Below are 10,189 nucleotides of genomic sequence, written 5' to 3' on the forward strand. Positions count from 1 at the left end.
TCTGTCCCACGACCCGCTCCGATCTAGTGCCGAACGGACGGCCACTCCGCGTCCAGCACACGTACAACTCGACGATGATCTCGGCCTTCTTGATCCAGCAAGAAATACGGAGAAGTAGATGAGTTCTCCGGCAGCGTGACGATGCTCCGGTGGTGGTGAGGATCTATTCCTGCAGGGCTCCGCCCGAGCTCCGCAGAAATACGATCTAGAGGTAAAACTATGGTGTCTAGATCTGAGTTGCACGTGGCAAAAGTTGTCTCAAATCAGCCCTAAATCACCACTATATATAGGAGGGAGGGGGAGGAGGCTTTCCTCGAGGACCAAGCCCTCAAGGGTGCACCGGCCAAGGGATAGGAGGAGTCCTACTCCAATCCTACTCCAACTAGGATTGGAAAGTGGAGTCCTTCTCTTCCTTCCCACTTCTTTTTTCCTTTTTCTTTGGTTTTCTTTCCTTGGTGCCAAGACCCTCTTGGGTTGTCCCACCAGCCCACTAAGGGCTGGTGGACCACCCTAGGGCCATTGGGTTTCCCCCGGGTGGGTTGCCCCCCTCCGAGTGAACTTCTGGAACCCATTCGTCACTCCCGGTACATTCCCGGTAATGCCCGAAAACCTTCCGGTAACCAAATGAAGCCATCCTATATATCAATCTTTGTTTCCGGACCGTTCCGGAAACCCTCGTGACATCCGTGATCTCATCCCGGACTCCGAACAACATTCAGTAACCACACATATAACTCAAATATAATAAAGCATCTTCGAACATTAAGTGTGCAGACCCTGCGGGTTCGAGAACTATGTAGACATGCCCCGAGGCACTCCTCGGTCAATATCCAATAGCGGGACCTGGATGCCCATATTGGATCCTACATATTCTCCGAAGATCTTATCGGTTGAACCTCAGTGTCAAGGATTCATATAATCCCGTATGTCATTACCTTTGTCCTTCGGTATGTTACTTGCCCGAGATTTGATCGTCCGTATCCGCATACCTATTTCAATCTCGTTACCAGCGAGTCTCTTTACTCATTCTGTAATACAAGATCCCGTGACTTACACTTAGTCACATTGCTAAAAAGGCTTGTGTGTGATGTTTTATTACCGAGTGGGCCCCGAGATACCTCTCCGTCACACGGAGTGACAAATCCCAGTATTGATCCATACTAACTCAATGGACACCTTCAGAGATACCTGTAGAGCACCTTTATAGTCACCCAGTTACGTTGCGATGTTTGATGCACACAAGGTATTCCTCCGGTGCAAGTGAGTTACTTGCCCGAGATTTGATCGTCGGTATCCGCATACCTATTTCAATCTCGTTACTAGCAAGTCTCTTTACTCGTTCTGTAATACAAGATCCCGTGACTTACACTTAGTCACATTGCTTGCAAGGCTTGTGTGTGATGTTGTATTACCGGGTGGGCCCTGAGATACCTCTCCATCACACGGAGTGACAAATCCCAGTCTTGATCCATACTAACTCAATGGACACCTTCGGAGATACCTGTAGAGCACCTTTGTAGTCACCCAGTTACGTTGCAACGTTTGATGCACACAAGGTATTCCTCCGGTGCCAGTGAGTTATATGATCTCATGGTCATATGAACAAATACTTGACACACAGAAAACAATAGCGATAAAACGACACGATCAATATGCTACGTTCATAGTTTGGGTCTTGTCCATCACATGATTCTCCTAATGATGTGACCCCGTTATTAAGTGACAACACTTGTCTATGGTTAGGAAACCTTGACCATGTTTGATCAACAAGCTAGTCAACTAGAGGCTTACTAGGGACAGTGTTTTGTCTATGTATCCACACATGTATTTGTGTTTCCAATCAATACAATTATAGCATGGATTATAAACGATTATCACGAACAAAGAAATATAATAATAACTAATTTATTATTGCCTCTAGGGCATATTTCCAACAGTCTCCCACGTGCGTAGACATCAAGCTATTTCTGGCGCCATTGTCGGGGAGGTGAGTGCTTCAAGGTATATCTTTAGATCTTGGAATTAAATCTTTTTGTTTCTTGTTTTTATTTTCACTAGTTAGGCTTATGGAAAACTGCACTCTTAGTTTGCTGCTTGGGGAAGGCCGCTTTACCACACCCATGGTAGAGAATTCTCCTCCACCTACTGAATGTATCCCATTCAAAATACCACTTGGGATAATTGAAATAATTATGAATGATTGTTATGCAGGAGATGGAATAGTGAATCCTAGTATTCATTTGTTGAAACTTACAAAACCTTGTGAGTTGTTTAAGATTTTGGGTTTGACAAGAGATGGAGTCATGAGGAAATTATTTGCCTTGTCACTTAAAGGAAAAGCATTGGTATGGTATAGGCTACTAGATGATTCTCACCTACGGGATTGGGAAGAGATTCAATCTCTCTTTTACTCCAAGTGTCGGTGAATACTCACAACATGTGCCATAGGTAGGCTAAAGTTGGTGAGAACCGAAGTGGCAACGGAGGGCACTGGGGGCGAGGTTGGTACAAGCATGGAACACACAATGTACCCAGGTTCAGGGCTCTCCGTAGAGATAATACCCCTAGTCCTGCCAGAGTGTATGATGTATATGGATGGGATTACAAAGTTGCTCCTGGAGCAGTATTGCAGAGGAGGAAGAAGGGAGCAGCCGACTCGTCTCTACCTCTCCTATGTGGTTGGTGAGTGTGTGGGTAATTTGTTGATCGCCCCTCTGCATGGAGGGGGACCGGGGGGTTTTATAGACGAACCCGCCGGCCTACAATATGGATAAAGGGTACAAGAGTGGGACCCGGCTGGCAGCCTCGCCGACTGGCCAGGGGGCCCACGAGGGTCTTGTCTTGTCGCTTAAGGGGCCCGTCGGCTGCGAGGTCCCGTCTGGCTGTGGGACCCGCTGGCTAGCCAATGGAGCTCTCGCGTAAGGTTGACGCAGGACATGTATGGTACGTCCGGCGTCGTCCAACGAGATTCATCATGGGTAGACGGTACGACCGCCTCCACTGTTCCCACGCCGAGTGCAGTAATGGAGTGGGAGTTTGATGGCCGACACTGTGGTGGGTGATGGATCAGAGCCGGGGGGAGGTCACCGGTGTGGCCGCCGACGCTGGTACCCGCCGTGCACTCCTATCGAGTACCTTTGCCGACGCGTAGCCACCTTTAATTGTAGGGTCTCGTCATGACCTACGATCAGATGTGACTTGAGATCCCCGACCGGCTAGCCCGTTTGGCCAGCCGACTGGGGCACGGCCGCCTCGTTCCTAGCCGGCTGGCTCGGCCTAGGCGTCCAGGAAGAGATAGCCGTCTTGCCTCTAGCCGACAGGTGTTGCCTGGCCGGCTAGAGAGTTAGCTGTCTCGCCCCCTAGCCGGTAGGTGTGGCCTAGCCGACCAGAGGATTTGGGCCTTGCACAATGGTTCTTGGTCATTCCTTAGGGGCCCGAGATAAAGGAGCAGGCTCGTTGAGCCTACCCCGGGGTTATCCCCCCGACAGTAGTCCCCGAAGCTGGAGAGGCCCGTCGCATGCTGGCGGGTGGCCTCACTGGATTGATTTTCGTCATTGTATTCCTGCCGCCACCTGCGGCAGGGTTCGCCGGCTGGCTTCGAAGCGACGCCTCGGCTTCGTCGTAGGCTGCGCAGATCGAGTCACGTGCCAGGCCCGGCCTGGCGTGATGATGGTTTTTACTGGTGACGGGACCGGGCGTGGGCCCTGGGTCCCGCCACAACGCCCCCTCGGCCTCCGCGCGGAAGATCCTTTGCAGATTTACTCCGCGACGGCTGGGTTTCGGGAAGCGATACCGCCCGTAATACACGGGGTTAGTGGGGCTCTTCATGCACCGGATCCCCTCCCCACGATGCTTCGTGGGGTTTAAATGGGATGCAGGGGTTCCGAGGAGGCCACTCGCCCCCTTCTAGCCCCGCATCGTAGCCCTCTTCCTCCCTGAGCCCAGAGAGAAAGATCCCGTCCACCTTCGTCCTCTTCTTCTCCGTCGCCGTCGCGCCACCAGCCTTCCCGAGCATCCGCCGTCCGCAGTCATGGCCGGCGGCTCTTCCTCGAAGGAGACTTCTTCTCACGGAGCTTGGCTCGGTAGTGAGATCTGTGACGGTCGTATCGAGGCGCTCCGCCACCGTCGAATGCTTCCCCCGGCCTCTCAGGTGTTGGTGCGGATCCCTGGCGTCGAGACAACCCCTACACCGGAAGAGGGAGAGATTTCGTGTTTGACGAGCACTTCTATCGGGGCTTCGGGCTCCCGGCAAGCCCCTTCTTCTCCAACTGGCTTATCTTCTTCAGCCTGCAGCCGCACCACCTTGCACCGAACGCCATCCTGCAGCTGTCGGCCTTCGTCATCTTGTGCAAGGGCTTCTTGGGGATCGAGCCCCGCCTCGACCTCTGGCAAAGCTTGTTCTTCTTCAAGTAGCAGTCTGTCAAGATGGACAAGGCCGAGCTAGAGAAGATCGATGGGCCTCGTCCGATGACGCCGTGCGGAGACGCACTGGTGCACCATCTCTCGAAGTCTGGCTTCCCCCAGATGCCGCTGCAGGAATCCATCAAGCAGTGGTAGAGGGGATTTTTCCATGTGAAGAATGCCAACCCCGCACACGACACCCTCAACATGCCCCCGTTCAACATCAATCCTCCGACGAAGTTGAACTGGGGGGCAAAGTACCCGAAGCCGATTCCTGAGGTGGCGCAGATCGGCGCCCACCTCAACATCTTGCAAGATCGCGGCCTCCTCGGCCGCGACCTGCTTACCACCATGGTCACTCGCAGGATCCTGCCCCTGCAGAGGCAGCCCCATCTGGTCTTCCACATGAGTGGCCGGTATGACCCGTGCCGGACCTCCACCAAGAGCTTCACCACCAGCGCGGTGGTGCAGGGGTGAACCAAATTTCCAGCGCCCTATGGACGATAGTGGGAACTGGGCGTGGGGGATGGCCCCTTACAGCATGCCCCGTCCGCCTCCGGTGGTAAGCACTTTTCATTGCATCTATTCTTGGTTGTTTTTCTTGTAGTCCGCCGTCTTTTTGAGCCGTCCGCCAACTCCATCGCGTGGGTGTTCTAGAAGCTGCAGGCACTCAACCCGCCTACCCCTGACGTGGTCACGTCTGACGCCTAAGAGATCAAGGATGAGGGCATGATCGAGTCCCGTTCTGCCTCCTCCGAAGATTCGGAGGACGCGCTGGAGTCGGAGGGGAAGGAGCCATGTGGTGAGCATCTGCGGCCCTCCATTGTAGATTGGACGGATGATGATGAGACTCCCGCCTCCCTATCTGATGCATCCTTCAAGGAAGACTCCGACGGGGTGGAGGAGGTCACCAGCCCGCCTCTAACGCGCGGATGGCGTCATAGGGCCGAGGCGGCTGGACTTGACGAGGCGGCCCGGAAGAAGGGCAAGGGTGCCACAGCTTCTAGGTCAGCTCCTAAGCGACCGGCGACGGGTCCTCCAGCCGGAACACGAGCAGGCGGCGCTAAGAAGCGCCGTGCTAGTGGCGGCAGGAGGCAGGTGCCCATCGTCGCAGGGTAAGGGTTCCCTTCCCTTCTTTTTTACTTTGTCTTGTGTGAAGCTTCGTTCCTCAAAATGTCGCTTGGCAGGGAGGCGGAAGACGTGGAGGAAGACACCGCCTCCACAGCCGAGCGAGCCGGCTGGGCAGCGGCTGGCGCTGCCCGGAAGGAGCTCGAGGAGCAGTCCACCCTCCGGTGGGATGCGGCCGCAGGGAAGACGGTCGAGGGCCAGTCTCGACCCAGCCGGGCCGAGAAGGTGACGGAGAAGCATACGAAGGCTAGACATGACCCCTCCACGCGTGCTCGCATGGAGGAGCCAGCTAGCGAGGCGGCCCTGAGGCGCGCCTCGAGGATTGAGGAGGCCCATCCTTTCGAGCCGGACGCCTCTGCGCCGGTGGATCTTGAGGTGATCCCTGATTCCCCTGGGGCCGAGGAGGCACCCGACGCGTCGGAACTGAACCTGGATGCGCCAGACGTGGCCCCGGATGCGCCAGGGGTGAACATGGATGCGTTGGACGCGGCCCATCCACCTCCTGCTGAGGAGGCGGCGCCGGCTCGGACGTCGGCGGAGCCGGCCGTCATGCTAGCACCTGGAGACGGCACCATCGTCGTCTCCAACCGCGGTCCGTCTGCTCCAGGAGCCGGTCCCAGAGTAGGGAGCCGGCCCATGAAGGCTTGGCGAGCAGCTAATCTGGAGCGCCAAAAGCTGCCCGCAGGCACCGTGCTCCACGGTGTCCCAGAGCTGGTGTCGATGTTAGCCAGCAGCCGGTACAAGGTGGACCAGGCGGCCCGCATAGTGAGCAGCGATCTGGAGCGTTTGGAGGAGCGCACCAGGGTAAGTGCCTCGCCTCTGTCTTCGATTTTTCTTTTCTTCTTCTTGAATCAGTGGGGGCGCGCCAGCGCACCCACTCGGTGTAGCCCCCGAGAGTCGGGCCGGCCGAGCATCGACCGGGCCGAATCTCTTTGAGCTTCTTCTCTTGCTTTGCTTCTTTAGTGGGGGCGCGCTAGCGCACCCACTGGGTGTACCCCCGAGAATCGGGCTGGTTATGATTTAACCAGGCCGAATCTTACTTATGCTTTTTCATTGGTTCGTAGGATATTTATGATGCCCAGGTGCAAGCCTACAACATGCCGCGGGCTCAAAACCAGGCGGCTGATGGCCAGGTTGCCGAGCTTCAGGCCCGGCTGGGCGAGGTTCCCGTGGAGCGGGACACCCTGTGCGAGGCGGACGACCGACTCCAGCAGCACCTGACTCTTCTCCAGACGGAGAAGAAGGAGCTCGAGGCGGCCCGCCAGGCCGAGCAGGAGCAGCTGCGTGCCTCCCTGCAGGAGAAGGACGCCTCCCATACTGCCGGCGTGGAGCGTCTTGAGACGCTTCATCTCGATGAGATGAAGCTCAAGGATGCTGCCTTGAAGGAGAAGGAGGACGCCCTGATCCAGAAGCAGCTGCAGCTGGCCAAGGCCCTGGACGCGGTGGCGGCCCTCCAGGACGAAGTCGCCCGCCTTACCCAAGCGAGCAAGGTGCGGGAGCTTGAGGCCATGGAGGGCGCCCATGAGACTGATAGCCACTTCGACCGTGAGTCTTCTTTTGTTTTGTCTTGAATTTTCTTTGCCGCCTCCTCTTCTTACTCTTCTTTGTGCCCCTTCCCCTATCTCAGGCCTCTTCCGTGAGATACAGGACGCGGCCGACACGGCCGTCGAGGTGAGCTACGAGGAGCGCCGCGCGGCCGAGTAGGAGGTAGACGTTATCTCCAGCTGGAGCGTGGAGGAGATCGGGGTGGGCCTCAGAGCCCGCCTGCGTGTCGTGGGCGAGTCCGTGGCTCGGCTCCAGATCACAGGCTTGTCGATGGTGAAGGCCGTGTGGCCTGACGGCGTGGAGCCGGTGTCAATGAGCCGGATCTCCCGCTGGCTTGCGGCTGGCGAAGACCGTCTTGACGCGTGGCGCGCTTCGGCCGCGCGCGCTGGAGCCTACATGGCCCTACGCTTGGCCAAGTCCTGGTACCGAAACCTGGACTTGGGCAAGCTCGCCGGTCAGCGCGACGACTCAGAGGTGGAGCTGCAGGCCGTGGAGGAGGAGTTGCGCGTGAGGGCCAGCGACATCGCCTCGTACGCCGCCTGGGATGAGCTCAACTTGGAGCGGGGCGAAGGCGGCAATGTGATCCTTGAAGATCTGCATGGCCTTCAGCCCTATGACGCCGATGGCAGCTCCGACGAGGTGGCCCATGAGGTGGAGAATGCTGCCGCCTCCAGCGGCGAGGCGTATGCCGACTCCGACGCGGACGGAGCCGGAAGCCCTCGCGGAGGAGACGACACCACCGCCTCGGGAGCAGCCGGCGATGGTGAAGCCACCACTTCAGGAGCAGCAGCCGGGGTGACCGACGAGGCCACAACCCCTTAGCCGATCCTGTTTTTTCTTTTTGTTGTCTGCAATTATCTTGTTAGTCCAACAGTTCCACCCACTGGGGGTGTAATGAACTTCGGCCGTGGGCCAATGCTTTTTGAATGTATGGATTCAACACTATATTCGTATTGCCATGCGTGTTGTTTTATATCTTCGTCTTTTGATTCCTGTTTGACTTCTTTTTCTCCAACTCCTCTACCCCCAAGTTTCCACCCCGCCAGCCCGACAGCCGGGAGCCGGTCTATGACTGGGTCGAGGTTTCTGACTTTGAGAATATAAGACTTAGATTTTTCGAAGCCATCAGGACTTAAAGACTCAGCCATAAACCAGCAGAGGCCGGCTAGAATGAGATCATAAATAGATCAAGACAACCCGAGCCGACAACCTTTTTGTAGTCAAACTTTCCATGCATCCGGCCTTACCTCGCGTCGCCTCGCTAGCCGGACAGCCGAGAGCCGGTGTGTAGCTGTTACGAGGTGACCCAGGATCGGTCCGGCATACACTATGTGTTTTTCTACAACATAAGGAAGTCATCCGGGCGGCTAGCGAGCCCCCGAGCTTGTTAGAGCCGGCAAGGGGCTCACAGAGTGAGCACTCTAAGTATGAATTTAAAAAGAAGCATATGGCATGCTCTTTTCATTGCATTCATTGGAAATCCCTGAAGAGGGAGAAAGATACATATGTGCATGCTCTTTCCATGTTTGATACTTGCCTTCTAGCAATAGAACGGGCGAAGCAACGCCGTGTTGCATGGACGTTCCGTCTCCTGGCCGGAGTCGTCCCTCTTGCGTTTCCTTGGGTTTTGGGCATCGATCAAGTAGTATGCGTTGTTGTGCAATGCCCTACTGATGATGAAGGGTCCCTCCCATGGGGATGAGAGCTTGTGCTGGCCGGCGGTGCGCTGGATTCTTCTGAGCACCAAGTCTCCCTCTCTGAAAGAGAGAGGCTTGATCTTCTTGCTGTGGTAGTATCTCAGCTTCTGTTGATAGATGGCCGTCCGGCTCAAGGCCAGGTCCCTTGCTTCCTCGAGGAGATCAACACCATCTTCTCTTGCCTCCTTCGCCTCCATTTCCGTGTACAAGGTGACCCGAGGCGAGTCGAACTCGATATCCGTAGGGATGATGGCCTCGGACCTGTATACCAGAAAGAACGGAGTGAAGCCGGTTGATCGGTTGGTCGTGGTGCGGAGACTCCACAGTACAGCCGGCAATTCTTCGATCCAGCAGCCGGCTGACCTAAGAAGTGGTGCCACCAGTCTTGGCTTAATGCTAGCTAGGATTAGGTCGTTGGCCCTCTCCACCTGGCCATTGGACTAGGGATGTGCCACTGACGCCAAGTCGATCCGGATGCCTACCTTGGAGCACTAGAGCACCCTTGGCGAAGTTAGTGCTGTTGTCGGTGATGATGCTGTGGGGGACGCCATATCGAACAGAGATGTCCGTGATGAACTTGACAGCCGTGGGGCCATCAAGCTTCTTGATGGGCCTAGCTTCAATCCACTTGGTAAATTTGTCGACGGACACCAAGAGGTGAGTCATGCCACCGCGAGCCGTCTTGAAAGGCCCCACCATGTCCAACCCCCAGACGAGGAAAGGCCATGACAAGGGGATGGTTTTGAGGGCCGAAGGCGGCATGTGGCTATGTGTGCCAAAGAATTGGCAGCCCTCACATTTGTTGACCATATCCACGACCTTCTCGAGGGCCGTGGGCCAATATAATCCGTGGCGGAATGCCTTGGCCACCAGGGTTCTAGAGGCGGCATGATGCCCACACTCCCCCTGGTGAATGTCTCTGAGGATCTCCTGTCCCTTTTCTGATTCGACGCAGCGCTGGAACACGCCAGTCATGCTATGTCGAACTAGCTCGCGATTGATGATGGCGTAGGCTGCAGATCTACGCTGGATCTGCCTCGCCTCCGCCTCGTCTTGAGGAAGTTCGCCGCGAAGAAGGAAGGCCAGGATGGGTTGAGCCCATGACAGAGCCGACACAAGGGCTGGCTCCATCTCGACCTGACTGCCAGGGGCTTCTGCAGCCCCCGTGCTTGATGAAGCAGTAGTCGTGGGCTCGAGACAAGGTGTCTCTGATGCCGTCGTGGTGGCTGGCTGGCCGTCTACCTCCATGACATCCACCCACTGGGTGTCGAGACAACATGATTCGAGGCAGGGCGCAGCCGGATTTGATCTTGTAGCCGGCGAAGTGGTCGTAGCCGGTGCCACAATTGGAGTCGGCAGAGCCAGCGTAGCTGGCTCAGGAGCTGTAGCCGGCGTAGCTGGTGGAGCCGACGGCGCTT

This window comes from Hordeum vulgare, chromosome 5H (genome assembly GCF_904849725.1).
Source record: "Hordeum vulgare subsp. vulgare chromosome 5H, MorexV3_pseudomolecules_assembly, whole genome shotgun sequence".
Taxonomy (NCBI): domain Eukaryota; kingdom Viridiplantae; phylum Streptophyta; class Magnoliopsida; order Poales; family Poaceae; genus Hordeum; species Hordeum vulgare.